General features: G+C 34.0%; 1 protein-coding gene across 5 annotated transcripts in view; it reads left to right on the top strand.

Moving 5' to 3' along the window:
- Nucleotides 1–2961: 2961 nt before the first annotated feature.
- LOC143257010 (ceramide phosphoethanolamine synthase-like) overlaps nt 2962–7732 on the top strand; it is a 41833-nt gene continuing 37062 nt past the window's right edge. For 2 of the 5 annotated variants that reach the window (XM_076515055.1, XM_076515059.1), the window contains exon 1: nt 3005–3133. The gene's annotated coding sequence lies outside the window, so the exon portion shown is untranslated. Of the gene's footprint in view, nt 3134–6197; nt 6220–7732 lie in introns of those variants that run through there. The other 3 variants (XM_076515056.1, XM_076515057.1, XM_076515058.1) reach the window with 3 other exon arrangements.

Below are 7732 nucleotides of genomic sequence, written 5' to 3'. Positions count from 1 at the left end.
ACTTACACACCTAGTATGTTGTTAATTCTCGTGTTCAAGAACCTTCTACAAATTTCGAAGACAGACAGGACTTGTGCATTACAGGATTAAGAATATACGTCACATGCAAAAAAGAAAACTATACAGAAATAAGCGTTGGCATTAAAATAAATGTATAACAATAAATCTGTTACACGGCCAATCCCACTATTCAAGGCTACACGAGAACTATCTGCACTAGCCTTGAGTGAGATAAAAAACAAAAACACAGAAAGCAATAAGAATTCATATTGTGTGCTAGAGGGATTTAAGCATTTTGATAAAACGGTTAGAAAAAAAAAATATTGCGGATTCAATGCCATTACGGTTTTACAATAAAACGTTGGTTAAAATAAGAGTTGTTTTTAATTACCTGGAGTGTAAAGGCAGTTTTATTTGGCTTTATGATCAAAATATACTTAAATGAGTTCTTAATTACTTTTATAATTTTGCCATCCTCCAGTAATACAGCATCATCTATGTGTACCTGGACCTACCCCGCTAGAAACCGGGCTTCGATATTTCGGTGAGAAGTGTAATGTAACTTTACGCTTAACTAAAACAAACAGTTTAGAATGTCGTTGAGGATGCGCAGATAGAAATTACAACCATGTTAATGACCTAAGTTATGTTTCACTGTACTTGTTAGTTTTTATTCTAAAGTAAGTGAACCGTGAATGTTTTATAAGTGTCCAGCTTTAATTCAGCTCAAACATAACGTTTCGATCAGACTCCCTTCATGAGGCAGTGAAGAAGGACGTTTGCTCAAAATGTTAAAAACTCAGAAACTAGAAAACGTTTTTATTTATTATTTACTATATTTTATGAAGTTCCTTCTCTCGTCTTTCGGAACAACACTTCAGTGAACGACAGTGCTCAAAATGAGCGAATTCTCTTGAGCCTAAGATTACCCCTTCTTTCTTCTTGTAAAGTGTTTGAAAGACAAGGTGAAAATCGTAATTTTTCCGGATCAATGAGAAAATTTCATAAATAAATATATCTTACGCAATCATGATCTCGGCAAATTTCATAAGAATAAGGAATACATTTATAGAAATATCTCGCAGAACAGGGTGGCCTCTAAACAAGTAGCTTATGAAGTACTTTGAAGTATGATCTTTATAACTATAACTATATGTTATTACAGACAAGAAGTTGCGATACTCGTGTTAGTAGAGTTTCATAACAAATTGCTGTTTATGCTACGAGTACATCCAAACGTCTGAGCCTCGACTAATAATAGAGGGACGTACTGCATGTTTTCTATCTCTTTAACTATAAGATAAGCTTTTTTAAACTTATTGTTTTTTTTTAGTTTCCTTGGTCGCTGTGAGGCGATGAAGCAAGTTATTAACTTTCTCTTTTCCAGGTAATACACAGAATTTGTGTTTCAAAATCAGATTGTCTAATTTTCTTACAGGAATAGTAAGGCATTTAGCTAACTAGCTAAGTTATTAATAACACTGAATCTCATAGTAGTTACGGACGGTTATGATTTTAGATTGAACACCTCCTGCTAGTTATTTTTGGTTACTAGTGCAAATAGGATTTCTTTCCTTTAATTAATTTATAGTTTTATTTTACATTCTAGTATAATTTACATAGGAGAGATTATCTAAACATGGTTTCATATAAATGTAGCTTTATTAGTCCTTCACCTTTTTGTATTTTGTTGATTGTAATTAAACATTTGTTATTTGTGTAAAAATATTACTAAAAATCTAAATAATAGTAACAGTGAGATTATAAAAAAACATTGCATGTGAGATATATTTATATATATAACAGTTTCAAAATTTTCAATTTTGTTTTATGTTTACATTTATGATTGCTCGTTTTTAGAATATTTTATGTTGTGATAACTAAGCTTTCCACTTATATTAAAGTGTTTTTTTTTTATATTTGTCATAATCTATTAACCAACTCACTACTTGCCAAGTACTTTACCTTCAGGCCCAGCATGACTAGGTGGGATAAGGCGTTTTACTCGTAATCTGAGGGTCGCGGGTTCGAATCCCTGTTGCACCAAATATTCTCTCCTTTTCAGCTATGTGGGCTTTTTAATGTATGGTCAATCCTACTATTCGTTGGTAAAAGAGTAGCCCAAGAGTTGACGGTGGGTGATGATGACTAGCTGCCTTCTCTCTAGTAAGTCTTACACTGCTAAATTAGGGACGGCTAGCGCAGATAGCCCTCATGTAGCTTTGCGGGAAATAAAAAAAAACAAACAAAAACTTTACTTTCTTGGTCGCCTTGTAGTTGACTTCTAAAACCATTGCAGCCAAACAGTAACATCTCAAGAGGATAATTATCGTGTAAGCTCTAGGTTTCAGGGCCAAGAAGCATAGATATGAAAGGATGGAGAAATTATTTAGTGTCGCAACCCTATGGATATAAAATCTTATCTTGTATGTGTATAAACATCTTTGTGTTTCCACATACGTAGCCACTTCAGGTATTACTATGGAAAATTTCAAGCGATAAAGCACCTTTTTGTTTGTTTTTTTCTACTGAAGATGCAAGGCCATGATGAGATGAATGGGGAAGGAGTTAGTAGTCTGAAATTTATCAGGAATGGGAGCAGAACTATAAACTGGTTTCAACCATTAAGTTATGCTTTCAACGTTTCTGTAACTTGATGATGAAAATGTGGCTGTTACTTATATTTCGTGCAAGAGGAGTAATATGAATGTCAGTTGTCTGCTCAAATGTCAGTACATTGCGCAAAATAATTGTAGAAATCTGATGTTACTCATTTATCGCTAGATGAGAGAAATTTATCATACTGTTTAGTTTGCTCTTTCAGATGACTGAACTCTGATTTTAACATATTCCTACGCACTGTACTATCGGTAACCTTTGCTCGGAACTCTTCTTGACAAACATTATCTACACTGAAATTATTATTATCAAAATAAATACATAACCTTTGAACAAGTTATACTAACAGATCAATAAAACGACTTTTATTTAGGTCACACATCGAAACAGCTGCTGCAGATTCAGTGATAGTTAAGCTAACGTAAGTCTCTCTATGTGTTTAGTTTACTTCTGTAACCCTTAAGAATTATTTGAAGCACTGCTTTAGTTTAACATTACTGTATTAATTTCCAAGGTAAGTTTGTTATTAAATTTATTTTTCCTTGTTAAACTTGTGTGTGTTTGTTTTAGAGCAAAGCCACAGTGTGCTATCTGCTATGCTCACCTCAAATAGTCAAACCTCGGATTTTAGCATTGTAAATTAATAGACTTTCTGCTGTACCGTCGGAGGACTTCTCTTATCGAAATGAAACAATGAAAAGCGTATGCTAAGAAAGGTTGTTTGTTTGTTTGGAATGAAGGAGAGAGCTACACATTGATATATCCGTGTTCTGCCCACCACTTGTATCGAAACCCAGTTTCTAGTGTTGTAAGTCCTTAGACATTCCGCTATGCCACTGGGGGGCTTATATTAAGAAAGAATCAAAGTTTATAACGCTTCTAGAGCATCGATTTATTTCTATTTTCGAAATGAACAATACAATAAAACATATTGCGCTTTTGTTAAACACAAACCTGCCCAACGGGCACCATAGAGACAGAGCACCGAATTGTATTGTTACAGCCTCTCCAATTAAACGTTGGTCTATTGTAGAACACAAATATTTTGAAATAATCAACTTTTCTTGTGTTTCATCTTTTAGTGTAGACTGTTAAATATACCTAGGCTTACTGTGTTTGAAATTAATTATTTAAAATGAAAGTGGATTGTGCGTCTCACAATCTAAGATACTAAGATATTGTAGGCAAACAAAAAATTACACATTTTGTAACTAGATTCATATAACTAATTTTCGTGTCGTAAGTCAATATATGTTGATTTTGAATTCAATATTGTATAATAAGAATTTTTTTATCACTTCCAGATTAATATAAAATTAATTCAAATTGTTTAATACTTTAAACAAACAACGACGTTTTCTTGACGTTACTGTATCTGTCAGCTTCAATTTGACACATATTTTCTAAAAGGTTAGGCCTGACATGGTCCAGTTATGGCGCTCGACTTGCAATCGGAAGGTCGCAAAGGCGTTATTATATGACGGTCTCATGCACTATTAATTGATAAAAGAATAACTCAAGAGTCGAAGTTGAAACGTAATGTAAAAATATCAAACAAATGGCTATTAAACGAGTGGAAACATCCATTTACACTTGTTACTATTTTAAAATATTGTTACTTTAGAGCCACCTAGTGGTTTTTAAGGTCATTTTTATACAGTCAGTAGTTTGATAAAATAATATCATGAGCACAAAGAAAAATTTGGCTTTAGAAGTATAAACAATGTAAGTCATTCATATAGATAAAAACCAAAACTGGGCCTAGAAACTATTCTTGAGAAATAACAGAAGGTATATGGTTATCTATATACATATATATACACACGATAGCCATCTGTCACGTTCCATATGTCTTGGACAGTTAATCCTAAATATATATATATATATATTTAAAGATATATGTATCAAAATACTTATGGTTTATGTACCTGTGGCGGGCAGAGAAAATATACTCTATACTGCAGCTTTCTGCTAAACAACAAGCAAATCTAAACTAAATTTGCGCTCATGCCGAAATACGTGTGCAACAAATTTGAAAAACTTTTAGTGAATACGAAATATCACCTGTTTAAACTAAAATGGAAAGAAATGTCCAGTATCTTTCACGTACCACAGCTTACGCACCATATTGTTTGTTTTGAAGTTCGCGCAAAGCTCCTTGAGGGCTATCTGCGCTAGTCGTCCCTAAGTTAGCAGTGTAAGACTAGAGGGAAGGCAGCTAGTCATCACCACCCACCGCCAACTCTTGAACTACTCTTTTACCAACGAATAGTGGGATTGACCGTCACATTATAACGCTCCCACGGCTGAAAGGGCAAGCATGTTTGGTGCGATCAGAATTCGAACCCGCGACCCTCAGATTACGAGTCGAACGCCTTAACACGCTTGGCCATGCCGGGCCTTCACTATACTGAGACAAAAACTAGCTAATTTTGCTAAGCTCATTGTAGTCTTCTCTACATATTACTACTTAATAAATAAAACTACAGCTTCATTATTTTATTGCCTCCTTTTACTTATTCAAACAAATATCAGATCTGGTTGATGAACTCGATTAATCGATTACCTATAGACTCAAATTATAACAGTTAATGTCACGAAAATAATCAAGTAATCAAAGCTAGGGATCCTATTTATTACTTTTTCTGGTTATTATATTATTCAAGTAATTGTAATATTGTCATTATAATTTCTTATTCTTATTTTTCGAATTTTTCAAGTCTGGTGATTAAAGTGTTTACGTCACTAATCGAGGGTTTTGCGTTTCATTTACATTCTAACTAAACATACCTGCCTTATCAAGCGAGGGGGCATCATACTTGTTGCTTTACTTTTGAGTAGTGGCAAAGCTAATAAGGATAACTAATTTTGAGTTGCTAAACAGAGAGAAGGCATCCAACTTTCAACACTGACCGCCAACTCTCAGGCTATTATTTTACAAGTTAGCAGTGTAATTGACCATAAAATTATCATGTCCATTTGGTTGGAAAGGCAAGTACGTTTGAGAGCTCAATAGTTAGCAATGGAAATAAAGAGCTTTCTTCAAATCTGGTCAGTAGCTCCAACTTAGGGGCAGAATCAGGTAGCCTTAGTAGCTACGTCATAATCCAAATAAACTTGTTCATCCTTAGATACGTAACTAACTGAATACACGCGATGTGATATCAAGTTTTACTTCCGTTGGCGCAAGAATATATGTGATTCGTTCGTTCTACTTTTACAGGAAATACAAATGTGAGTGTATTAACTAGTGGTTGTTCGTTTCTAAACTAGTCACAGTTGTATTTGTTGTTTGGGTTTTCCTTGCTTGAACGAAGCAGTAATGTACCATTACCTTTTTATAAGCTACAAATGGAACCAGTGTTACATTACTTAACGCATACGCGTAGTTGTAGGCAGTGCTATGCACAACATATATGTATCTACGAATGGTCATATCTAGATAACTGAATACTGAGCTCTAACTTGAACTAATTTCAGATACCCAAGAATATACTTTACGTGTTTGTTACCGTTGTCATTTATTCAGTGGTCCTTAAAAGAATTTGCAGCTTCAACTGTGAGTTATCTTTGTTCAACCTTCCCCAAGTAGCTCTGAAGGTTTGTACAAGTAAAAAGTGGGATTTAATACTCGTGGTAGGCACAACGCAGATAGCCAATTGTGTAGCTTTGTGCTTCGAATGATTAATCGAAAGATTAATGTTGACGTGAGTAGTGACTTCTTGTTTTAAATACTGCTACACCTAAAGCACGTAAATAAGGACTCGCTTTTTTGAGTATTGCTACACTCAGAGCACGCTAACAGTGTTTTTTTTTTGAATATCGCGCAAAGCTACACGAGGGCTATCTGCACTAGCCCTCCCTAACTTAGCAGTATTAGACTAGAGGGAAGGCATCTAGTCATTATCACCTACCGTCCCGTCCGTAAATAATGATTTCTTGTTTTGAGTATCGCTACACTCATAGCACGTAAATAATGACGTCTTGTCCTGAGTATTGCTACACTCAGAGCACGTAAGTAACGACTTCTTGTTCCGAGTATGGCTATACTTAGAGACGTAAATAATTACTAGTTCTAATTTGCCTCTGCCTCAAGTGGCACAGCGTTATGTCTACGAACTTACAACGGGTCTCGATACCTGAGAAAAATCATTGCATAGTTTTTTACTTATACTACACAATTCTTATTTATTTTCACTAAATAATTATTTTTGTTTGTATTTGTCGTACAAGTGGTTAAATAATACTTGAAAAATATATTATTTTCTTCTCGGAAATTTAGAGATTTTATGAGTGTTACAACGGTAAATCTGAAGGCTTATACCGCTAAAAACCTGGGTTTTAATACACTTGGTGGGTATAGAACAGATATCTCTTTGTATAGTTTTATGCCCACTACAAATAAAAAATAATCTTAATTGTATACTTAGAATTTGTTCAGTGAAACCTAGTTCGTATTTTAGAACTCGTATGTTATTATACCCAACGTTTTCCACGTGATATGTGTTATGTTGATGGTGTAGCTATATAACTAAGTAGTACTTAAATATCTAACTTCACATTGATTTTAGTACCTTCAGTCCCTAAATGGGATAGCGGTAAGTTTACGAATTTACAACACTAAAATTCCTTGCGGTGAACAAAACAGATAGCCCAATGTAGCCCTAAAAATCAAAGAAAATATTAATTTCATATCATAATCCAATTTCCAGCAAAATTTCATAGTTGATGATATTATTGTCCAATTACAACTTTGAAACTAGTGCGTTCCTTCAAGGAAAAGAAAAAGTCAGAAAGCAGTTGGTTCATGGCAATGTTTCAATTAGCTTCTAAATGATAAGTTTTCTATTTTTATAATCATGATTAAATGTATATTCAGTAGGTGATAAATTATACAATCATTTGACCACCAAGCACCTTTGAAAACACTTATTTCTTTAGACTCTCACGCTGTTTGAAAACATTAACAGTAACAACAACCTTTAGTCACAAGTTAACAAAAAAATCAACAAACAGGCTTAGCTCTTGTTTTTATTTTCCTCATGCGAAGAAATGCAATTATAAAGCCAGCATGACTTAAACATGCATGTTTTATTTTAATTATGGCGCATGT

This window comes from Tachypleus tridentatus, chromosome 7 (genome assembly GCF_004210375.1).
Source record: "Tachypleus tridentatus isolate NWPU-2018 chromosome 7, ASM421037v1, whole genome shotgun sequence".
In the NCBI taxonomy this organism is placed as follows: Eukaryota; Metazoa; Arthropoda; class Merostomata; order Xiphosura; family Limulidae; genus Tachypleus; species Tachypleus tridentatus.
The sequence above is the reverse complement of the archived record's forward strand: the minus strand, read 5'-3'. Positions and strand labels throughout refer to the sequence as shown.